The 23,655-nt window shown below is 47.2% G+C and overlaps 1 protein-coding gene across 8 annotated transcripts in view; it reads right to left on the bottom strand.

Moving 5' to 3' along the window:
- Positions 1–19,852, bottom strand: part of SLC8A3 (solute carrier family 8 member A3) — a 115,423-nt gene extending 95,571 nt beyond the window's left edge. For 5 of the 8 annotated variants that reach the window (XM_058856787.1, XM_058856832.1, XM_058856823.1 and 2 more), the window contains exon 1: positions 19,310–19,852. The gene's annotated coding sequence lies outside the window, so the exon portion shown is untranslated. Of the gene's footprint in view, positions 1–19; positions 142–12,379; positions 12,435–19,309 lie in introns of those variants that run through there. The other 3 variants (XM_058856798.1, XM_058856814.1, XM_058856807.1) reach the window with 3 other exon arrangements.
- Positions 19,853–23,655: the final 3,803 nt, after the last annotated feature.

The following is a 23,655-nucleotide window of genomic DNA, read 5'->3' as shown; positions in this document are numbered from 1 at the left end:
GTGCTCAGCTGTCACTCACCTAGTGATGCCATGGTGATCTCCCAGCACACTGTACTTCAACTCAGCACAAGCTGTCAAACCTAAGGACCCCCCTGCCTCAGAAGCCAGGGAATAAAACAAGTCAAGCAGTCTCTAGCAACACAAAAAAGTACCATTTAAGGCCAGCAGCAATCTCCAAATGACGTCCATTTGTAGGACGTAATTCAGTTATAAATCATGGAGTACCTCAGTGGCCAAATCATCCCCACAAAGAGCCTCTCCTAACAGGCTGCAGAGTCTGCAGAAGGGTCCTAGGGCTCCCCCAACCTTCTGATGCACGGGGCATCCATGTTAGAAGTTAAAGATATCAACTCAAAAATAGGGCAGAAAACTCCTGCTCGGCAAAGAGCCAAAGGCCATATATCACTAGCCTCTCCTTTGCTATCTGGACAGTCACATTTTACATCAATAATCGTGCTTTTAAATGGTCACAGAAACCTACAAAAATGCCATATTTAGGAAAAGTTGTGCTCATAAAACTCAGAAGACAGAGCAAAATGCATGTATCCACCAACATTCCCTTTGCATCCCTAAGAAATTGATGTATTTTCAAATATCTTCTAAAATGAAAGTAATCTCTAACCTACAATACCATATAAAAACAATGGAGCTGATTGATGCAGCACATAGATTTGGCATATCACTGCCCAATAATACCTTCTATTACTTACAGACTAAATTGCCGTGGGGCTTGCACCACTTAAAATTGGATTCTGAACCCTTCACATTATCATGGATCACACAATTCTCCTTCCTTCCTAACAGGTCTCTGGAAGAATTTGATCTCAGGCTTAACTGACAAATCACATTTGTGAGTCTAGACACAGGCAAGTATCTCACAGGAAACATCAAACTTAATAGTGGCATTATCTACAGCACTTGGAAGGTTCAAAAGCCTTAACTCCCACTAACTTTCATTGAGGTTTGTACTGCCAAATGAGCAGGCCTGGGATTCATTTCCCCTACTGTAACTACCCAAATCTTGGGCAGAAAGTCAAACAAAGTCTCTCAGGCTCCCTTTGTAGTCAGAGGAAAGCGACAGTCATTGCCATGGAACGATCCTTCCTGTCCCACCCTGTGCTGACACTAAAGATGTATTTAAGACCTACATCTCCAGAAGGGATTATGTCCCTTTGCACCTCTCTCTGCTCTCAAGAGGATGCCCAGTCAGGCAGATTACAGCAAGATGCCTGAACTTCAGATGACAGCAGTTCAAAGAGATGAACTTCCTCCAGAACATTGAGGAGATCCACCCCCCTCTCTGAACTGTAAATATTCCAGACAACATTATTGTGTTATCAGCAGTAATAAATGCATCTCAAATGGCTATTTTATCATCATGTTGTGTCGCTCGCCTATTTCCAAAAGCGGATGCAATCTTCCCAATATCAACAAAAAACATTTTCAACTTTGAGATAAAAATCTATAAAGACAGCAAAACAGGAAGGAAAGCGTGAACACGGACTGCAAATGAACAAAACTGTTCCTGACAAAGCACAGCAGAGGGGAGAGAATTGATTATGCAGTATCAGGATCACAAATCCATATCTGACACCCTTGATATTAAAAAACAATACAGTTCCTCATGCTGTGTGGACTAATTCAGAAGAGTGAGATTCTCCCATGTTTGCCTACATACCTTCCCACTCCAATGCCTTCTTATCTACCCTCCTGCCTCCCCCCAGCCCTGATCAAGCTCCCAGGGATGAGAGGGACCTCAGCCCCAGTGAGGACTGTTAGACAGCCCCAGCCTTGATATCTCACTAGAACACCCCTCTGCCTGCACAGCTCAGGGTCACAGGGAGGACTGAACTGCCCAGCAAATATTACTCAGATTCAGTTTGATGCTTCCATGTTGTCCTCCTTCCCTCTCTGCACAGTATTTGCCTAGATTTCTGGCTGCAGGCTGTTGGGAAACCCCTGGGAAAGGGCCAGTGAACATGTGCAGGGTGACTATGAGCCACAAGCCCAAGATCTCTGGGCTGCAAGGTAGATGTGTGCACACAACAGCAAAGATGACACATTCCAGGTGCCTCTGACGCGAGGTGCACTCAGAGGCCAGCTGCATGAGCACAGCAGCTCCAAAAACACCCCAGGCACATCAGATCATCCTTTTCCATACTGCAGCTTCTGGCAGGTATCCACCAACCTCTTGACACTTTCAGCTCCCAGCGCCTACTTAACTGTACCACGTCCAGTAGGTGCTGTGTCTTCCAAGATTAGCCATGTAGAAATGGCTGACAGAAAGACAGGAGTAATTTCAAAAACATATACGTGACTCAAGCACCTAAATTTGGTTTCAACAATTATTTAGGAGTCTAAGTACCACTTCAATTCAGAGCCTTGTCTAGGAATAGTGCAATGACTAAATGCCCTCTGAAATAAATCACTGCTACCACCAACCTCCTTCTCTGTGGGACAAACAACTTCTGTAATTAACACTGTCTACTTTCTGTAATGCCATGATGGTTTCTATTGCTAGGCATTCCTTGACACGCTCCAGGACCTTGCCAGTTCTGCTTAAATTTTTAATTTGATTTTAAGCAGAGGGTAATTTTACTATTATTTATCAAACTAATAGTATGTTACCTCAAAGACAATCTCTACTAGGGTAGCCTCTGTTTATGTGTTAGGATCTCCAAACTCAGGCTATGTGTTGCAGACTAAAATCCCAGAATTTGGGAACATTTTTCTTCACTGATTTTCATTTGCTTTGACACCAAGTGGAGGTCACAATCATTTTTCTAAAATGAAATGATAATGACTCGATCCCACAATTCTTTGTCAGATAAAACTTCCCAGTGGGATCAACAGGAACTTTGCTCACAGCCATGCTGTCTAATAAGATCTTAATATATGTTCATTAACAAGAAAAACAGTAACCTAACCAATCTGAAAAATATAGTGAAGCAGTCTTATGACCATCCTCCTGTTGAGAACTGCTGCAAAAATGCTTTATAACAGAATAAAAGCATTAAATTTTAAACCTGGTCTTAAGAAAACATTGAGGTATCAGTTTGACACTCAGGTAAAGGTAACAGAGGACAGAAGAGTTAAAACTCACTCTCTAGCTCCAGGTTGCTTACACAAGGTGCAAGTTCTCCCTCAGATACAGCTACTAAAGGCAGTCCAAAAGCCAGCAGAGGGGAACTCCTGGCCTGCCCGGAGTGCAGCAGACACATCCCCACTCCTCCTCTATGCAGCGGCATTGATCTCAGCAGGGCTGACTGTGACAGGACCCAGCCTTCAGCATGAGAGCCGCTCTGAACACCAGGCTCCCATGTGGGCTTGCAGCCTGGAGTCACCTCTAGGCACTCAGGAGGCGTTGTGTAGTCACCCCTCTGACAAAACACATCCACACTGGGCGCAGAGAGGTGTCATTCCATGTCACTGCCCTGGCCCTACGGGATGCGAACAGCAGGAGGCTGCAGCAACAGCAGAAAGTTAGTTGGTACTGGGTGAGCAGGAGGATCATAATTTCCACTACCTCTTTGCTATCAGATATAATTTTCTCCCACAGGTCTCTGCCCTGCTACTGCTTCCAAACTGAATACACACAAATAAGGGCATTGGCAGCGAGGGGACCAGAAAGTGTCCCCCTTCCAGTAGGGTAAGTTCAAAGCAATCCATACGAAAGAGAGACAAAGTCCTGTGAGCATCACTGCACCAGGATGAGCAAGCATTCAACAGCAAGGCTCTGGGAAGACACATAATAGTTATTTTAGTGGAAGGAACTCCTTCTACAAGAGTTGACGATAGTCACATCATCTATAAATGGACAAACAGAACCCATAAATAAAAAGATGAGTCTTGAAATACTTCTGAAGGCAGTCCAGAGGGTACTATGGACCATGCTTGTCACAATTAAGGTCCCTTCCAACCCAAACCACTTCATGGTTGTAAGAGACAATTCTAATATATTTTAAAATAGTTGAGTTTCAGAAGACTGATGGTTTGTCTGCTGTGAATTTGTATTTGGCATAAAGCTGGCAAGGCTTAAATCCCTTATAATTTAGCTTTTTGCATACAACTTGTCACATGATTCTAGAGGTAAGGATATTTTCAAAAGGAAGCATTTACAAGAAATTGAAACAAGAGGCAACATAACACACTGATGGCTGATAATATGTAACCTCTACATGCCAAGTTCCTAGCATCACTGCTCATTAAATACAAAACCAAAGGCAACTCCCTAAGTCTCTGTTAATTTCATATTTAGGAAAAATGCCCCTTATACCATCACAAAAGCCTTTGGATTTGACCAGCAAATAAGATCAGGTTTTCTGGCACCTCCCTCTCCTTCTCTTTCTCCCACTTCCCAAATAAATGAGACATGGGAGTACATCTGTGGCCATACATCTTCTCTCCCCAGCTCGAGACTAGCCAGGAAAGGCAGCTGATTAGATCTCATGGTGGGGTGAGCCCTGCTCAGGCGTGGGTGCTGCACTGAGGCCAGGCAGAGACAGCTCAAGATGCACTTGGCAAGCATCTGTCCCAGCACAGAGCAGATACAGCACTGCTATCAGCATCATCTCAAAGCCCTGCTCCAAAGCTGGGGGAGACAGAAGTAAGGCTCAGCTTAATAACATGACTTCACATTCCTCAGTTCCAAAGCACATAAAAGCTTTTTGATTGAACACAGGGTTTTTTATAACCATGAGCAAAAACTGAAATTATAGCCTTTCTGCCAAAGAACACAAATAACTGAGTTTTTGCAGAGGAGGTATTACTAATGCACGGTCCTCCCTCCCCCAAAATAAAAGCACAGCAAAATATTTAATACAAAACAAAGCCTATTTTTCAATTGTCTCCATTGAAATGCTACTGGGCCCTTTTCTCATCACTGCAAGATCCAGAATGCAAGTTAAGATTTACCTGCAAGCCAAGAGCCACAGCAGTGTAATCAGATCCATTCTGTCTGACGAGTACAAATTTCCAACACAGACCAAGCCTTAAACTGTCAGAGTGATGGCACTTGCCTGCCTGTCTGAAACGAGCACAACCAAGGAGCCCAAGCTGACTTTACACAGGTTATGACACAGCAAATAGGTAGTTTACCTCTGTACTACTGCACCAGCTAGGTTTTATGAGGGAAACAGGACCATAACTCATGTCTAGGCCATGACAGATCATCACAGCTCGGCTCCATGGAAAAATTACGGCAGAGAGCTATAGGTGCTTGTTGCTTTGCACTGCACAGTAAACATGCCAAAGCCCAGAATTAGCTGCCTATGGATTAATCCCCTTGGTATGTATCAAAAGCAGCCTTCCTTTTTGCTCAAGACAGTGCAAAAAGCTACCATAAAAAAAGCTACCAGCTCTCTTAGCAAGTCTTTAATATTTACAAGCTGGTGTCTCTACTAATTTGAGCAGTACCCACCATTCTAGCGTGGTATATGGGTGTTAATTGACATAACAACTCAAATCTACTAATTCCATGTAGAAATGCTGCAGTGATGAGATCCAGTTACATTCGGTGATCCCAGGGGCTGGTCCAAGCAGAACACAAGTCTGTGTACAGCTAGGAGCAACCTCCAAACACTCAACTTGCCCTGGGGAACCAGTCCATGCTGGTTTTTTCTGTATTTTAGTGTCCATGATACTCCTGGAAAAACAGGGGCATAAACAGCTAACCCATAAAGATGCCTGTACTTAACTGTCCCCTTCCAATACCCCACTGATTGCACTTGACTGGTCAGGCATTTTATTTCCTTGCTCACACCTGAAAAACATCTGGATAGGATAGATGCATACACGGATAGCAGAGCTGCAGTTTATGCTCTGTACACAGACGTGTAATGGAGGTGGCAGATACTGCAGAAAATCTCTAGTGGGCAGCCACAGCCACAATTTAAGAGCCATCCTTATTTATGGCACGGGGTAGCACAGCCTCTTTTGGAGCCACGTTGTGTTTGCCCTTCTTCTCCCCACACACATCCATGTCTGAGATTCCTCAGCTTGAGAGACAGCAAGAGTTACTCTCTTTTTCCCCAGAACCGTAGCCTTTTTTACATTCAAAAACCAAAATGTAGTATTTAGGATGACATACAGATTAGTAGTGGGCACCCTCCTGCTTCAAAGGCAGCGTTATCTGCTCAGATATAGATGAGGTTTTTTTCTTTCCATGAATATTACACAATGTCACTGTTGTTTTTCCAGGGCTTTCAAGCAGGCAGTTCACACAGGAGGTAGCAGGGATCTCTGGAGGCCATCTAGTTCAACCCCCCGGCCCACACAGGGGCATCTAGATCCAGTTGCCCAGGACCACATCCAGATAGCTTTTGAATATATCCAGAACATGTTCAAAAATATTTTTGAGGCTATTTAAACACAACCTCTCTGGTCAGCCTGTGCCCATGCTCAGTCACCTGCACAGTAAGAAAGAAGCACAGCTATGGGGCCCAGGCCTGCTTGTGACCACCACATGCCACTGTTAGTGCACAGGGACCCAGAGCAAACTCATCCTGTGCACAGACTGCACCTGGAGCTCACTGAGTGCCTCAGTGACAGCCACATGCGTGTTTGGCAAAAAGTCACTGTCATGACCGTTCAGAAGTCATTGTCATGACCTGTCAGAAGTCACTGGGAAGACTCCATTGCATGTTTATCAGTCTTTTCAAAGCATTTACAGGAGTTTCTAAACACAGTTAAAGCCTTTAGAGGCTTGCATCCCAGTGCAGGTGAACACCCCATTCTTCCCGGTATGAATGGCCCCAAACTGAGAGGGCAAGTTCAGGCACATTCTCCAGACCCTTATGCTCATGATGTGAAAGGCCCAGTGGAGATGCTGAAAATCTTCCCTCCTAGGTTTAGGAGGCTGAGGGAAATAAAGAAACGGAGTTACTTGGCCACCCACTCGGTGGTCCCCCTGCCTCTTCCGTGGAGTGTAGCTTAAGGAGACAACGTGGAGCACCTGACACCACATGGGGTTGCACCAGGCACTGGCTCCTCTGCTGCAGCCTTCAAGGCACTGGTTTTCATCACACTGTCTTGCTGGTTTATAAAGAGTAGAGAAGACCACTTGGGGAGCAGTAGGGGATGGGGAAAAACATTTCAGCAGTGTGAGGAAAACTTCTTGTCAGTGAAAGACATTTTATGTACTGCCCGTGGCAGCACACAGGGTGTGTTATTTACTGCTCCTGCTTCATAGACATATTATACTGCTGGTTCAGGTGCCACCATCAGAGTGCAACTTATCACCTAGTGACTCACAGCATCCTACAGATGACAGCGGCAACTCTGACATTTCTTTAGCATTCTGGTGACAGATCTGCAACTGTTACAATTAAAGACTCTAGGATTTGTCGTCAACAGTGCATTTGTGCCACAGAGCCCGTAGTTATTTGCACACAGAGGCGGGCTAAATGGTACATAAGGAGAGAAGAGGTGTTGTAGACATATCTCATCTTTAGATCCAGACTTAGTTAAGAGAAAAACAAATTTTCTGACAGAAAACACCTATTTGAGGCAAACAAAACAAGCCATGTGATGTGCTGGATTTGGTGCAACAAGTAGGCAGGCAGGGAGCCCTTCCTTGTCTGGCTCGTGGGCTCTTGGGACAGCCACCAGCAAGCCATGCTGAGTGCTAACCCCAGGAGCTGGGACACACACTGTTCCCATCCTCCAGAATGGCCTGTTTATTTCTTAACTTCTCCTTCAAGGAAAAATAAAAACAAATTTTATGAATTTTTTTGTCTATATGCAGAAAAAAAAAAAAGTTTTTACAATAAATGCCACATCATGCACAACAGAAATTATAAGCCCTCCACAAGTCTGTTCAGAATGGCTCATTCCTGGCTCAGTAAGAAAGAAAATAATAAAAAAGTGAATGGAGGCAGAAATAGCAAATGGGGAAGTGGGAGACTGGGCAGAAAACCTGGAGGGGAGAGGAGAAGGTTACACTTCAGAAAGCATCTTTACTACTGCAGCAAAAACAAGCGGTTGTTGTTTGTCATACTAGATGGGAAAAGCCCTCAGCCTAATTAGCACAGATTTCACTTATTCCAGAGTTAGCTAGACCAGAGACAGAAGAGTTGCCTGGTCCATCCCTCAGGGACTTCCACTGCATTGTTCCCCTTGTGACCATTATTTCCTAGTACTTTGTCCAGCTGAGTTTTAAATTATCCAAGTGGTGGCATTTCCACAACTTCCCATAGAGATTCCACCATGATGTAATTTATCTTGGAGGCTTTAGCCGTCTTCCTTATACTTAGGATGAAATTAAGAAAATTTATGCTGCTAGTTCTCATTATCATGTCCTTGGAGCACTCTCAACCATTCTCCTCCCTGTCTGAGATTTACATGCTTCAGATACTTGTAAATAGCTGTTCTCCTCCACAGCTTTTCTTTGGCCAAAGCACAGAAATTTATTTTAATCTTTATAAATTAGCTCAGGCTGCCCTTTAATCATTTATCTTCATCTTCTCTTGATTCTCCATCTTCAGGGCAGGCAGAAGCAGACTGGTATCTGGGAAAGCCACAGCTCAGTGCCTTCTCCCACCAAAACCAGCAGCAGATCTGCCTTCTTTGGAGCAGGAAAGCCATCCCTGGGCAGTGAAAACTTGCCTCTCAGCTCTGCTGTACAGCAGGTTTTCACGAGACACTGGACTATTACAAAGGTTAAATCAAGGCTGATACACAGAAACTCACTGTGTCGCTCACTTTTAAAGATCTCTCCACCTGTTTGCTGTGCGCCGCCAGCGCAGTGGGGCTGGCACAAGGAGCACAGCGCTGACTGCCATGTGCGGAATGAAAGCAGAGATTTCCAGAGTTTCAACCGAAAAGTCAAGGTCTCCAGCTGAGATGAGGGAAATACACTGTAACACGCCCACTGCTTCTGCAGATCTGAGCACAGCAGGAGACATGAAAAATGCACTGAGCTATGGGTTATCCTCAAAATACCTCCCACTTCACTTGGAAGGTGCCAAAACCTGTAAATTCACTCAATTTGAATACAGTTATCAAATAAGATTCCACACAGCACCCTCACCCTTTACTGCCATATATCCCCGCATCTCTCTTATTGACAATTTAGATGTCAACATCTAAACCACCTTTGGTGTTTTTTCAGCTGCTACTTCTGCAACTGCTTTAAAAAAATAAGCCCTTGCACCCACCATGATTAATTCATTCTTCATAAGTCCAGGCTGTTTATTGTTCACTTATGCGCTAGCTGTTTACAGATTCGCTTTTAATATTAGCTCTGTTATTTGCTAGAGACTCAAGTCATATTTACCATATGGTAATTGCAGAGATGACATGGACAACAAACAGTGGAAGCTGAGCTGCTACAGCAATTACAGTAAGTGGCAGCAGTCTCCAGGCTATCTGCTGCCCCATCTCCATTTCTTCTCCCCCCACCCTCTGATGGCTTTCCCTGTGGGCTGTATAAAGCCATATGCCACTCTGATCTCTACAGCAAAGACAGGCAGAAATTTGTTCTTCACTATGGAATTACCAGACAGGTTGATTCACCTTTTTCCCTTCAGCTTGTGTTCCAACTGCAGGTCTGCCCTCGCTGGCTGGCTGCCCTGCTCTGTCCTGCCAAGGGCAGGTAATCTGAAATATTGTCTGGAGCTAGACACACTCAATACCCACATCTTCCTTCTCACCATTACAGCCTCACTAACTTCCTCCTCTGCCTCATCCATGATCCCAGTGTGCCTCAGATATTCCCCCAAAGGATTTGCAAAGGACCACACTTCAAAGGGTGGTTAGAAGCTTAATGGAGCTTAAACTCCTTTTAACCCACTTGGACACCTGGAACCCACTGAAATCACAGATTTTCCACTGGACACCTAAACATAATTTAAAATTCCTGTAGAAAATTAAACAGTGACTATGAGAGGCTACTGCTGTTTTCTCCACAGGAAGACATGGGTTTATTTCTTGATTCCTACCAAAAGGATCAGGCAGATTCCGTACCCAGATGTCATAGGGCTAAGCCAGGTAAATACATGACTTTAAAAAGATACAAAAAAATAAAGATTACCTATATTTGCCAGCTTGGGGACAGTGCACGCAACAAAGCACTTTGTTTGAAAAGGATGAGACTTCTCCCCTGCCATTTCAAACACGCCTGCAATGATACGCTCCCAGTTCCCAGCAGTCAGCAAGTCTTAACTCAGATACCAGTGCAGAACATTTGAAAACTGGATGCAGGACATCATGTATCAGGAGAATTTTCTAGCAACATATACAGTAATCATACAGCTGTTTATCTCCAAAGTGAAGAAATAGCATTTTCCCGGTATTCAAGGCACTTACTTTCACCAGCTTCCTCTCCTTGACCCTCCCATCCAAAAGCCTGTTTTTACACAAAGTCGTCTTAAAAACTAGAACTATCTTTCCAGCCTAATCAATCTGCATACCATCAGAGGGGGGCTGGCAAGAGAGAAGAGAGACAGTATTCAGGACCAGATTTTCTCTGGTGTAAATCAGCATAGGTCCAGTGAGCCCCAGTCAGCAGAGCCAGCTTACTCTATTGAAAGAGATGCCTGAGGAACTCTGGCAACATTTCATACAACAGAAACCTCCAAAAGGAAAACTTCATCCATTTCTTCTTCACAACCCACATCACACACAGCAGCTGGGGGGGGCATCGTCCTACTTCCTCCATACAACTATATCCCTGTCCATCCTGCCCTGGTTCCTCCCTCCTCCCAATATTCCATGCTGGCCCCAAATCTGCTACAACTAGTCCTGCCAACAGGAGCAGCAGCTGAGTCATGGGAGATGACCACTTCAGCCAAATGCACTGAAACCAGACAAGAGAAGGAGAAAATTCTCCTTCTCCCCACAGTTCCAGACTGCAGCACACAAGGCTTGAAGTCTTTCCTCTCCACCATGTGCCCGGTGTCACCTTGGATCAGCACATGAAGTGCCTCATCCTGGAGGTAAAATGACAGGAGTCACTGGCTTAATGGGTGTGCGTGGGTAACATACTCATCCCATGCAGCACTCGCTGTACAATCTATTTAAGCCACCAGGGCAAAAAGAGAGGACAGCTTCTATTCTGCCACTGAGGAGCACAGCCTCCATTACGGATCCTAGTAGTCCCGTATCTCCATCAGTTTTACTCAGGAGTTTGAGTCCCCTTCAGGGACAGCAGAAATTTTTTTTTTGCCCTTTTCTGCAAAGAGAAGATTAAAACTGATATGTGTTTAACTTGCTTTCAAGTCCAAATCTCTCCTAAGACCCTGCTACAGCAAGAAAATTGCAGGGTCCCACTCTTGCTGCAAGTTTCAGTGAAGGACTGATGAGCAACAGCTGAGGCAGGAATAAACAGCCTGTTTTCACACCCTAACTCAAAACTCACTCCTACCCCTCCTGCCTCAGCCCAGAAAGCCTCTCATGCCCAGCCATACTTCCGTGGTAGTGTCCCAAACCCAGCTCTTCCTGGCATTGCTGATGACAGCAACTCCAGTCATCTGGGAAACCTGTCACAAGTCACAGGCAAATGCTTTGCCAAAACAGAAGCAGCAGCCCCATAACACCAACAAGTGAGGAGCAAAGGGATAGGGAAGGGTGTTATCCCAGGCAGGGCCACCACTAGTGTTTCATTCATGTCAGTGACATAAGCAGGTAAAAGAACAAGCACAAAAGATCTTTGATGAAATAATGGTCACTTTTAACAACAAACAAAGCCTTCAAATGTGGCTCCCATTTTGCAGCGGGAGTTCAATGAGCAGACAAATTAACAAAATGGGTACTCAATGAATTTAAGACCTGTATCAAAACAACCTTTCAGTCTACAGACATAGAAACATTTCTGGATCATCCCCCTGATCCCTCCTCCCACAGCACTCTTGTGGTCTTTCCCCAAACCCAGCTACCAAGACCACCACCCCCTCACCTCGGTTGATTGCACCAAGCCCACCGTACCTAGTAGCTGTTGGCTCCCATACAAACACTTACAAATTATGACCAATCCACCTCTTCATGGTCTCTTTTCAACAGTAAGTAGATGAGGTTTCTGGAATACTGAACAACCCAACATAACTCCCATGTCCCCTCCCTCAGCTGGGAAATTAGCTTTGGTCTGGGGGGCAGAGGTGGTCAACCAAGCCGAAAGAAGCTCAATGCTGTTACAACACTGGGAAGCTAAAGGCATGGAGTTTTTGAGGGAAGTCAGAAGCTGGGTGACTGTCACGAAGGAATCTCTATATTTAAGAAAGGAAAAGCAGAGGCAGGAAAAGGCCACAGCTGGGGGAAGGAGGGATGTTCGTGACTCACTAGGATGCACAAACAGCAAAGAGATGGATCTAGACAGGCAGCAGGCAAGCCAGCAGATTTTTGGGAGTGACGTAGGTGCACCAAGTGCAGCGGAGCATCTTCTCACCTTCAGTCTCCTGGTGTGATTCCTCAGAGGGGAGGCAGCTCCATCATGCTCTGAAGGTTAAGCTGTGCCTTCTGCCTGGCACAAGAGCACATTGCAGCCAATGGGTAAAACTGCCTACCTACTTAAAAGCAAACCCCAACATTGCCAGGAGGGACAGGCTTTATTTTTAGCTGGGACACCAGCAGGGTCACTGCTGGTGCTGCATTTCCCCATGGAAGCCAGGGTTTCATGAAGTGTGCTGTGTGTGCAGGGTCACTGCAGGGGAAACATCTGTCAGGTCAGCTTTGGGGAGATGGATTATTTAAGTTAAGAGGAGAGGAAACATTTACTAGAAGAAGTGAACCTGAAACTACTCTGGAAGGTTAAAATGAAAGGAAAAAATGAGGCTTAAAGAGTCAGAGTGGGTGGTAATTTATGTGAGGCCAGTGTCTAGTCCACCCATCTCCAAAATGCTCATACAGCACAACACCCCGTCATGGCTAACTCCAGCAGCATTCCCTCTGCTTGCCTCCTATGACACAAGCTTTGAAAGGCTCATTCTTTCAAGTCATTATCCCTCATCAGACTCCTTCACAAAGGAAAAGCACACAGGGACCCACCTTGCCTCAGACCTCGGAGACAACAAAACTGAGAGCTCCACCTCGCTCTGGTCCCTGGGTCCTCACACGGGGCCACGGCTAGCACCGAGGCCAGCAGCCTCCCCAGGACTCTCACTCTGGCCAAGTTCAGCACCCACAGCAGCAGCACAAACTGAGCTGTGGTCCCATGAGGACAAGGAGTCAGGTCCTCCCTTGCTAGTGGGTTTCGTGGGTGCAAACCTAATAAAACAGTTGGCACTGCTCCCACTTGCACTGCCAGGGAATGCAGTCTGGAGGCTTCAACATGGAGAGATTGCTGTTGATGAAGCGCTGAGTCCTAGTGTGAAGCTTTCAAGGGACTTGAAAGAATTGAGAGCAGAGGGGAAGTTCTCATTTTTTTCTCTTCTTGAAAAACCTGAGTCCATTTGGCATGTTGCATCTGAGAAATAGCTTGGCCTAGACACTCTGATTTTTTTTTAATCAGGATTAACTCCTGTGGATGTTCTTGAGAAGATTTTATATTAAAAATTATTTTGTCTTTTTTCCCCCTGCTTTTTGTGCCTCTTAATAGCTTAAGAAGTGCTTTGTGGACCCCATCACTCTTAGATTCTTTACAACTAATTTGCATTCAGTACTATCCGTTTCATCAAGCTCAGACTTCAAGGCTGAACCAACTCCAAGCCTTAACTGCTGCAGGCAATTCAGGCAGAAGCTTCACAGGTGGAAGCAGGGTTTCTTAAGCCAACCTGAACATTTTCCACCTCTGGTCATTTGTTACCACTCTGCTCTAGCTCTCCCCTTTTCATTGGCATAACTGTTTGCATGGCTAGGGCATGAATAAGGACCAGGAATCTGTCTGGCAGAAAAGCGAGCAGAACCCACCATCTGGGCACACGTGCCACTGTGCCAGTATCCTGCAGGGCTGGGACAGGAGCAGAAACAAGCAGCCAGGGTGGGAAAGCTGTAGAAAACAAGGTCCAGATGACAAGCGTGGCAAGCACATTAGCTGTATGGGCAGAGGCAGGTTTGCCTCTTGCAGCAGTGAATCCTGGAACACCTCCTGGAACATGGAACAGCCTTGTCCTGCAATGCAAGGGCAGAGACATACCTCTGTCTCCATTTTTCCCAACTAACATGTGTGTTCAAGAGTCACTGCATAATTCCAACCAAAACCAGAGAAGAGGATAAAGGTGCTTATTAAGGTGAACTTGAAGCTCAACATCAAGATACTGCCCCCCCAACAAGGAAGGCCTCCCTCAGGTTGGTAAACCAAGACATCCATATCTTAATCACCCAAGACAAATTTTCCTCACATGGAAAGTAGTGTGGAGAGCGAAAGGACAGGTTCTTCACACAGAGCATTATTCCAAGTACCCTCACCTGTGCATGGCAGAGGCAGTGCTGCCTTTGCTAATTTGTGTGTGGGGAGCTGTGGCTCTGGGCAGTGGTGGATTTCACAGCCTGCCTGGACACTGGTGACAGACTCTCTCCCAGCACTACTCACATCAAGGGGAGCCAAGGCCCATCCAGAGCTGCAGCCAGACTGCAGAGCAAGGCGCAGACACGCTCTAACCCTCCCTGCTTCTGCCCCTACTCTGGGGATGGAAGCCAGCTTTCACCAGAGTGCAGTGTATGAACACACTGGCAGGGCACCTTGTGTTGTCAGCACTGGAGCCCCACGTTCACTCCTGGACATGTCACCTTCAACACAACCTCAGCAGTCAGATCTAAGTGCCCTCTCACAGGTACATCCCTGCATCACTACACTTCTTTTGATTAAAACTGTATTCTGCGATGCTGCTGTTTGCTTTGAGACAGCCTCTAAGTACCAGCCTAGGAGAGGGGAGATGAAAGCAATGGCAATGCAGTCTCATCTGTCTATAGTTCCTAAAACACTTTGGCACCTCACTGGTTGCAAAACATGCCCAGCAGCATAGGATATTTAGTATTTCTGATTGCTCTTGACCTGGCTGTCTCTGCTGCTGTCCTGAGTTAGGAGGCTTAGGTAAAAAGACAGCAGAGTACAGGAAGGCAGCAAACAGAGCAAGCTCTGTTTTGTAGCCTTGAAATAATCTGCTAGTGAATGGAAACAGAAGCTTCTCCCTAAATCTGAGTGCTCTGGAAGAGCTCCCTGTTTTATTATGATGGAAAATCCTCATTGGAGTGTTTCGTTAGAAAACAAGCTATCATAAAAGAAATGTTAAGAGCCCTAAGCTCCCTTCTGTCCCATGATGTCAACTGTCAGAGACATCAATGACAGCTCGGCTGTGTGATCAAAGGCTCCAGCAAGCAGATTTAAAGACAGAATTACCAGAAAATTGAGAGCTGAAGGAGCATGGGGGCATGATCATCACCTATTTATAAATGTGTCTTATGGAGCGAACTAATTACTTTATGATGCTGTACTGCAGGAACAATGGCACCTAAGACTCATGGTGGCACTGCCGAGATGGGGTGGTGGTGCTACCTTCAGAATGGCATGGCACATCCCTGCCACCTCATGCTTTGTTATTCCCGCAAAACCCCGTGACAGAAGTGCCTTGTGGGGAGGTTGGGAGGCCACCATGCTGACCTTCATGCACTCACATCCATGATGGCCCTCAACCACAGCTTGCAGCTTAAAGCATTAAGGCAGAGGGGAAGAAGAGAAGCCAGCTACAGTCTATACTGTGTTAGTCCTCAAGCAGCCCAGAAGCCCACTGAAGCTGCAGGAGACTTAAGGTGGTTCCTGGATCTCATTCAGACTTGGAGCTCCTCTTCAGCACCAAACCCCAGAGCCCCACGTCACTGAAACCAGCAGATTCAGGACCACAAGCTCAGCAACACAGGTGTTTTAAAGGTTCCCCAAGAGCATCTTATCATCTCATGTATGTCTCAATGCATGAAACTCTTCAGGACAAAGACTGTAGTTTGCTAGACATCTGTATGGTGCTTGGAAACATGGCCCCCCAACCAGGCTGATGCCTTTAGGTGTTACCGTTATCTAAACATTAAATCAACAATAGCATTAATCTATGCCGCAATACCTCAACACAGTGTGTGATGGTAGATGGAGCATCACAACTATAATTTTCCTGGCTTCAGAGACATTTTTTCCCTATTAAGAAGATGTTCTTGTCATAGTAATTTAATTCCCTTCACTTTTTTTTTTTTTTTTTTAAATATAGAATTAGATATTACTGCCTGGTTTATTAAAAAAATAAATAAATAAATAGGCCAGCAATCAAAGCCATCTTTTTAACTGTGAAGCACATGAAAGGCATCTGAAACATGACAGCAACAAAGAACAAGGAACTATTTGTCAACGCCACTTGGTCATTGGGGAAGCTTAGGGGAGGAGACTGATGCTGTTTGTTTAAAACAAGCAAACAAAACCCTGACAGACAGACCATTTATCTGTATGGTACTTCACTTTAAAATATTGGCGAAGGGAATACATCTTCCCTTGGTTTCTAATAAAAGTGCTGACACACGGTGTTGTGGCCTTGCCCTGCCTCAGGGATCAAAGATGCCTCTCACAGGAAAGACCCTCCAAAAATAAGGGATCAGGCACACGTGGGGTCAGGCACAACACAGCAGCAGGTCAGCCTAGACCCTTAGCAATCTCTCTACCTGCAACACCATAGCATCTGCCAAGCTCAAACCAGTCTCCTCTGACTTCAAACCCACCAGTTTTGGAGGAAAGCAGAGGAAGCAGTAAGAGTGAATTCATCTGTGGGTACCTCCTTCCTTTCTCCAAGCCAGCCAAGCTGAGGAGCAGTGCCTTGAGCATCCTAGGATTGCCATGCAGAAGAGCTGCCCAACAACACAACTCCCAACAACACAGTGTGCTCCAGTCTGACTGGATCAGACAGGGCAGCTCCTGCCCTACACTGGCCCATGGAGCACAGAACGATGCATGACCCAGGCTGTGCTTGGTACTGCTCCACATGTGCTCTCCTTTCTGGGTGCTGGTGTTGAAGACACCACACTGCCCAGGACAACAGAAAGGACTGTTCCATCTGATGATGGCATCTGCCATCCTGTCAGGTGGCAGCTTTGCAGAGGAAGAGCAGAATCTCTGCAAAAACAAGCGCAGTGCAGAGGGGTGTTAGGATGGCTGCATAGCAGCCTTCCCTTTCACACCTGCCACCCACCAGTTATTGTAACCATATCCTTATGGAATCCCCACGCAGGAAGAAAAATACCATTAAGGATACAAATGAGACCCAGTTGAAATGTGCCTAACAGCACACTCAAGGTATGCAAAAAACCAGAGGCTTACTTGCATTTCCGCTGCCCTTTAGGACCCCAGCAGTGGGATTACTACAGTCTGTCCTACCTTGGGCATTTGAGCAATGCCTAAACTACCCATTTATCAGAGCAGGACTCATATTTGACTTTAAGGAAAAGCAACCAGACTGCTGTACTGCACCTTTTGCCTAAGGCTCTCTGTACCCATCAGTTGTCTCCTTCCCCACACCAGTTGATACTACACTCTTCTATGTACAACACAGGGTAGCCAGTTTGCCTCATGTTGCACACTCATGGCAGAAGTGAGGGCTCCTGGGCTGCTCCTGCTCCTCCCCAGCCAGCCCTCAGCAGTAGCTGGACATGCTCTTTTCCAACTTCACTACTTCTATTCAGGAAGCAAGTCTCGCTCCAGTTGAACACAGAAGCAGAAACATGAGCACCAAATGTGACTTTCTCAGCTAAACCATGATCAGGGTAAACAAATGCTTCCAACAGCAGCGGATGGAGCGGGATTAGGGACTCCCTAAAAATGCTTGTGCCGCAGGGGAGCGATGCCTCTCCCCATTGCACCGAACCTACAGAGCACCTTCAAGGCCTCTGTGTCCCCCCTGTGTTTTGTGTCCCCCCAACCCTAACCTAACTCTAACCCAAAGCCAGCCCTGCTGTCCTGGGCCTCCCACCAGTCTCACAGGGAGCACAGGATGAGTGCTCCTGAATAGCAAGGTGCTACTGACTGTTACCTAAGTCTTCCAGCACTGTCATCTCTAGAAATAATAAAAAAAAATCCAGCTCAACAAAATAAGCCTTTTGCTTTATAAAGAGATGTGTGGAATTAAAGGAACACACATATAAGCATGAAGAGGGGGGGGATGTGTGTAAGGCACTCCTCACCCTGACTGTTCCTCCAGCATTTCCCCCTAAATCTGAAACAGATTTTTAGTGTAAAATCCACAGAACAAGCCAAGGAACAACCCAAGAAGTCAGGAACCCAATCATTAAACTACAGCTCCACTGAAGGGGGCAGAGGGGGAAATGGCCATGGCCTCACGTTTGAGAATAACAGTAAAAAAACCCCAAAACCAACTGCAATGGTTTCATCTCTCACCCGGGGCGATCGATACTTTAGACACAGGTGAAAAAACAAAGCCCTGAAGCAAGGCTGGGAGAAAGGTAGAGTATAAAACCAGCCCACATTTAGGTCAGCTCTCACGCGTGTGCATGTGTGTGTGTAGAGTTCCTGTGTCCCTGCCATGGGGGGCTGCGGGCCTGCCGGCGGCCCCGTGCCCTATTTAGGGCAGCGCCTGGCGCAGCAGCTATATTTGACACCCGGGGTAAACAAGCCGGCCCCGGCGGACGGAGCGCGACAGCTGCCCAGGACGGCGGCCCCGGCGCCCCCGCCCCACGGCCGGGGATGGCCCGGCCCGGCCTCTCCCGGCGGAAGAAAGAAAATTAATTAAAAATAAAAGGGAAATTGAAAAGGGAGGGGGGGGCGGGGGGGGGGGGAGTGGGAAATTTTTAAAAAAGGAAATTTATAGCACTGCATGAAAGCCGCTTCCCCCGCCTAGCAGCCCCGGGCAGAGCCACCCCGCCGGGCTCCCCGGCATCCCTGCGGGCCGCGCCGCGCCGCCGAACCGGGGCACCCCCGGCCGGCGGCAGGAGGGATCCCGGGGCGCGGTGCCGCGGGACCGGGCAGCTCCTGCCCGCTCCGCCAGGCCCCGGCCCCGCAGCCCGGCCCGGCCCGGCCCGGCGCCCCCTCCCCGGCGCGCATCCACCCCGCAGCGCCCGCTCCGCTTTGCCGTAGGCAGAGCCCTCCCTCCCTCCCTCGCTCCGCAGCGCACACACACACACACACACGCACACACACGCACCCCCCGCACACACACACGGGCACGGAGCCGCTGGGAACGCAGCCGGAATGAAGCGAGCTCCCAGCGCCTGGGCAACGCTAATTCCCCCCGCTATCCCGGGAGATGAGCCTGCAAAGAGCTCCTGTCCCCCCACCCACCCCCAGCGCCCCGCGCTCCATTCGCGTGCAAGGCATGGAGCCCCGATCGGCACAGGACACCTGCCCGCCAGCCTCGCGTCTCCCACGGAGCGGGGGTGGCACCCCCTCACTTACCCTTTCTGGCGGCTTTCCTGACTTTTTTTTGGAGGGTCGGGCTGGGGGGATGGGGAGGGGGGGCTCCACTGGCTCCCCAACACAAATCCTTCCGGTTCCTAAAGGGAGCTCATCGCATCTCCCGGTGATTCACCGACGGTGTGTGCGGGTACGGGGGGGTTCGCCTTTGCATGTCAGTCCAAGTTGCCTCGCTCGCTACAAAACCTGTGCTCCCTTTTGCAGCTGTCAGGGAGAGCGGGGAGGTGCATCTGGAAAAGGGGGTGGGGGTGGAGGTAAAATGTTGATAAATCCACCAGCCTTGATCTTCAGCTCCGTGCGGTGGAGTTTGGGGAGGGAAGGGAGATTGGCGAAGAGGGAGGAGGGCGAGGAGGACGGAGATGAATGGGGGTCGAGGGAGGGGGGAAGAGAAAATGGATTGTACCCCAGATTGCCACTGAATCTGCTGGGCTTCCCCCGCTCCCGCGCTCACACCATCGGGGCTCGGTGCAGGTTTCCTAGCATTACGGTGCACGGCAAAGCGCTGAGCCTGATTTCTGGGAGCCAGCGAGGTTTGCACAACTGCAGCAAGAAGCCAAATCAAAAAGCCAATCTGCGAGCCTCCAAACTCCACGTCACCTATCAGCTGGGAGCGAGCGCTGCAACAGAATTACAAGCCATGCATATTTATTCCTCTGAATCCAGGGGGGGATTTTCGGATCGTTTAAAGCGAGGCACGGTGAAACCGAGGCAAACCCTTTCCAAAATAAATAAAGGCAGAGCACGTCTTGCATGTAACACGAGCGCACACACCTCTACGAGGTCTCCTTCGGTATATATAGATGGAGATATACACTCACTGAGCGGGGATCACTCCTGTACCATCCAAGTATATTGACTTGACTTTGTGTATTTCAAGCAAGGGAGGGGAAGAACATGGTAGTTGAGCCCCGGAGAGAAAGATATTGATTGCATATCTGAAATTTAAAGCATCTGCCAAACACTTCTGAGAGATTAAATATAGGCAATATAATTACACAGCCAGAGTTGGTCCTGGTATCCGTTTGAAGCTGCACGCTTTAGTTTGTGCTTGCGGAAACCACCCAGTTATTTTTTTTAACCAAAGCCAAATAACGAGTTGTGAGACAGCAAGGCTTTTTAAGGTTAAAAATACACATTCCCTGCAAAGTTGCTATTTGACTTTGGCAGAAGACTGCTGGGGGCTGATTTCCAGGACCATGGAACAAAGCAGAACATTTATGCCTCACACAAGACACATCATGTATTTGCACACACGTTTGTCTCCCCTTAGGATCTCCTCTGGTTTTGCCCCAGCAGCTATGGGCAGGCATGCACCTCCAGGAGATTTACCTTCTGGCATGGCTTCTTACTCCTTTAAAGCCCAAGTACTACAAGGCAACAGTCCCTGACACTGGGCTCTCCTGACAAAGAATGGTCTGTTTCATCCTTCAGAGAGAAGCTGTCCCCAATCCGTTTGTCCCCAGTGACTCCCCATACCCCCTGAGGTGATGAAGGCCCAGAAGCTTTCTGGTGAGACCCGAGCACATGTGCAAGTGCAAACCATCCCTGTCAAAAGCAGCTGAATAAACTGCCACAAGAAACCTGAGCCCGAGTCCTTTGCTGGGCAAGAACTTTTACCTCAGCCAGGCACAGGCAGCAGACATACAAAGACGGACGAGGAAAGGGCAGGACAGTTACTGGGAGTGTGACACGTCAGAGAGTTGTATGGGCTTCATGCTGCCCCAGGTGGGTAGGAAAAGCTGCAAATGGGCTGTGTTCTCCTGCAGGACAGCACAGACCACTCAGGCCCTGAAAGTCAGCTGGTACATTCTGGTTATGGCTCCATAGTAAGAGCAGCCCCTGGCCCAGCACAGAGGTCCAGAGACCTGGAAGAGCAATTATCCATTCTGGGCTGGTTACTCACTGTTATTAGTTAGAGCGGGGCATGGAAGTCCAGGACAGACAGACAGCAGGAGGAGGCCACAAGGGGACAGAGTTGCTGCAAGTAAGTACAAGATGGCAGTACAAAAGATGGTGGCAAAACACCTTGTGGGTCCAAGACTCAGCCTTTTATCTCCCCAGATGCCACCTGCCACTCTTGGTGTCCTCAAATTACCCAGCAAAGCAGCTTACCAGGTAGGAACGTGGTAAGGGATGCACATGGGCCAGGAGACACGGCAAGATCCACCAGACATGGAAGTGCCTGACCTCAGGGTGCTGGCCAGCCCTGTACAAGGCTGCAACCCTGAACAATGCTCCTGTGTGATGTCAGGGAGGGGAAGGGCTTCCCAATGCCTGGGGGAACAGAGGCACCTGTGCATGTGTGCCCATGGCATTTCAGTGGCCGGGAGTCTCAGCCGAGCTGCAGAACAACCCGTACTGACATGAGCACATAAAATCAACAGCATCAGTGGCTGCAACCCAAGACTGTGTGGATGCAGGGACTCTGGCACTAGTGTCACCCTATCTCTAGGTGGCCACCTCCAAACTTCACACCCTTGCCAGGGAGGACAGCCCCCAAGGGTAGCAGCTTTCTAGTCACCTCCAACAGCAAGCAAAGGAAACAGCCCCAGTTGGCACAAGGAAACTCTCCCAAGCCACAGCGCATCATCGGGCAGTTCCAAACAACTGCTTGTGTTTAAGGCTCAGCAAAGAGTGGGTCTGGAGCTGAGGAACTGCAGTACAAAATACTCGTCAGCAGGAGCAAACCCTGGGGGCAATACACAAATTTACAGCTGACAATAACTAAAGACAGACAGAGCTCTTTATGGTACACAGATGTTTCATTTCACCTCATCCTAGTCCATAAAATCATGCCTAATACATTTAAGAAACGCTCCCAGGCATTTCCCCTCTTTCCTTCCCTTCCATATGGGCCTGATGTTATGTTGCTCAGCTCAGGCAAATTTTTCATCACAAGAGGGAGTATATGAAATTTTTTATCTCCTTAGTCTGAAAGGTGTGCTTGCAAAGTACTAACCTGAAATGAAAGAAACCAAACTGTTTATATAGAAATAGTATATAAAATTAAAATAAAAAAACAGAACCAAAACTTCGCAAATAACCAACCACCTCTTTTTTATATTAGCTTTATATTTATATTAGCTTTAACAATTAAAATATATGGTGTTCAGATTCCTGGGCTGTTTAGCACAATCTCACTAAACAAGCATGGATATTAGTTTTTAATGACTACCAAGATCCCTTGGTGCTTCAAGTGTTACCTCACCTAAGGACCAGAGCTAATGGTTTTAAACTGATAGAGGGCTGATTTAGATCAGATATAATAAAGAAGTTTTTTACAAAGAGGGCAGTGAAATGCAGGCCTGGGTTGCCCAGAGAGATGGTAGGCATCCCCTCCATGAAAATGTTAAAGGTCAGGTTGGATGGAGCTCTGAGCAGCCTGATCTAGTTGAAAATGTCCTTGCTCACTGCAGAGAGCTGGAATAGATGACCTTTAAAAGATCCCTTCCAACTTAAACTATGGTATGATTCTAATCCAAAACCATTGCAATGCCACCAAACAGTGGTATATTAAAAGAACACAGAATGGGTGGGGTTAGAATGGACCACTGGAGGTCATCTGGTCCAATCTCCCTGCTCACACAGGTCCCCAAGAGCATATTACTCAGGATTGAGTACAGACGGCTTTTGGATATCTCCACAAACTCTTTGGGCAACTGTTCCAGTAATCAGTCACCTGCACAGTAAAGAAGTTCTTCATTAAAGTGCGGGGACTTTTCCCATGAACAATCAGGACTTTAATACTTCTCTCAAACCTGTCTCCAGGCTCTTGAAATTTGAAGCAGAACAAGAAATGGAGGCTTTGCTCTTCCTTTCCTCATCCACCTAAATCTAGAGAAGATTTCTTAAACTTAATCCATAGTTTCAGCATCCCATGACTTCAGCCTTCTGCTGGCAGCCATGCTGATAATAAAGATGCTGACAGCAGAATGGACTCTACAGCAGTGCTGCTGATAAAGACAATGTGTGTAGCAGGCTTTGACTTGCTCTGCTAGGCCAACAGTATCTATTGACATAAAAACCTGCCAGTGTCCTACAAGTTCCAGAGAAAACTCTGGGCGTGTGTTAGCTGAGTCTGAAAGGACCTGTTCTTTCCCCTTCATTCACCAGCTATGCGCTTCACACACACAGATAAGAATTACACCCAGTTACCATCCACAATTGCAGGTGGATAGGGCCATATTATTGGTTTCTTTCTGGCAGACATGGTGAACTGTAGGTTTGGCTCCTCCTGGAAAAAATTCTAGCTGAGCAAGGCTTTAGGAATTACTCCCACTATTGCAGTCCTCCTGCAATCTTTTGGCCCTTGGCCTAATGACCCAAGA

Source organism: Poecile atricapillus, chromosome 1 (genome assembly GCF_030490865.1).
Source record: "Poecile atricapillus isolate bPoeAtr1 chromosome 1, bPoeAtr1.hap1, whole genome shotgun sequence".
NCBI classification, from domain to species: Eukaryota; Metazoa; Chordata; class Aves; order Passeriformes; family Paridae; genus Poecile; species Poecile atricapillus.
The sequence above is the reverse complement of the archived record's forward strand: the minus strand, read 5'-3'. Positions and strand labels throughout refer to the sequence as shown.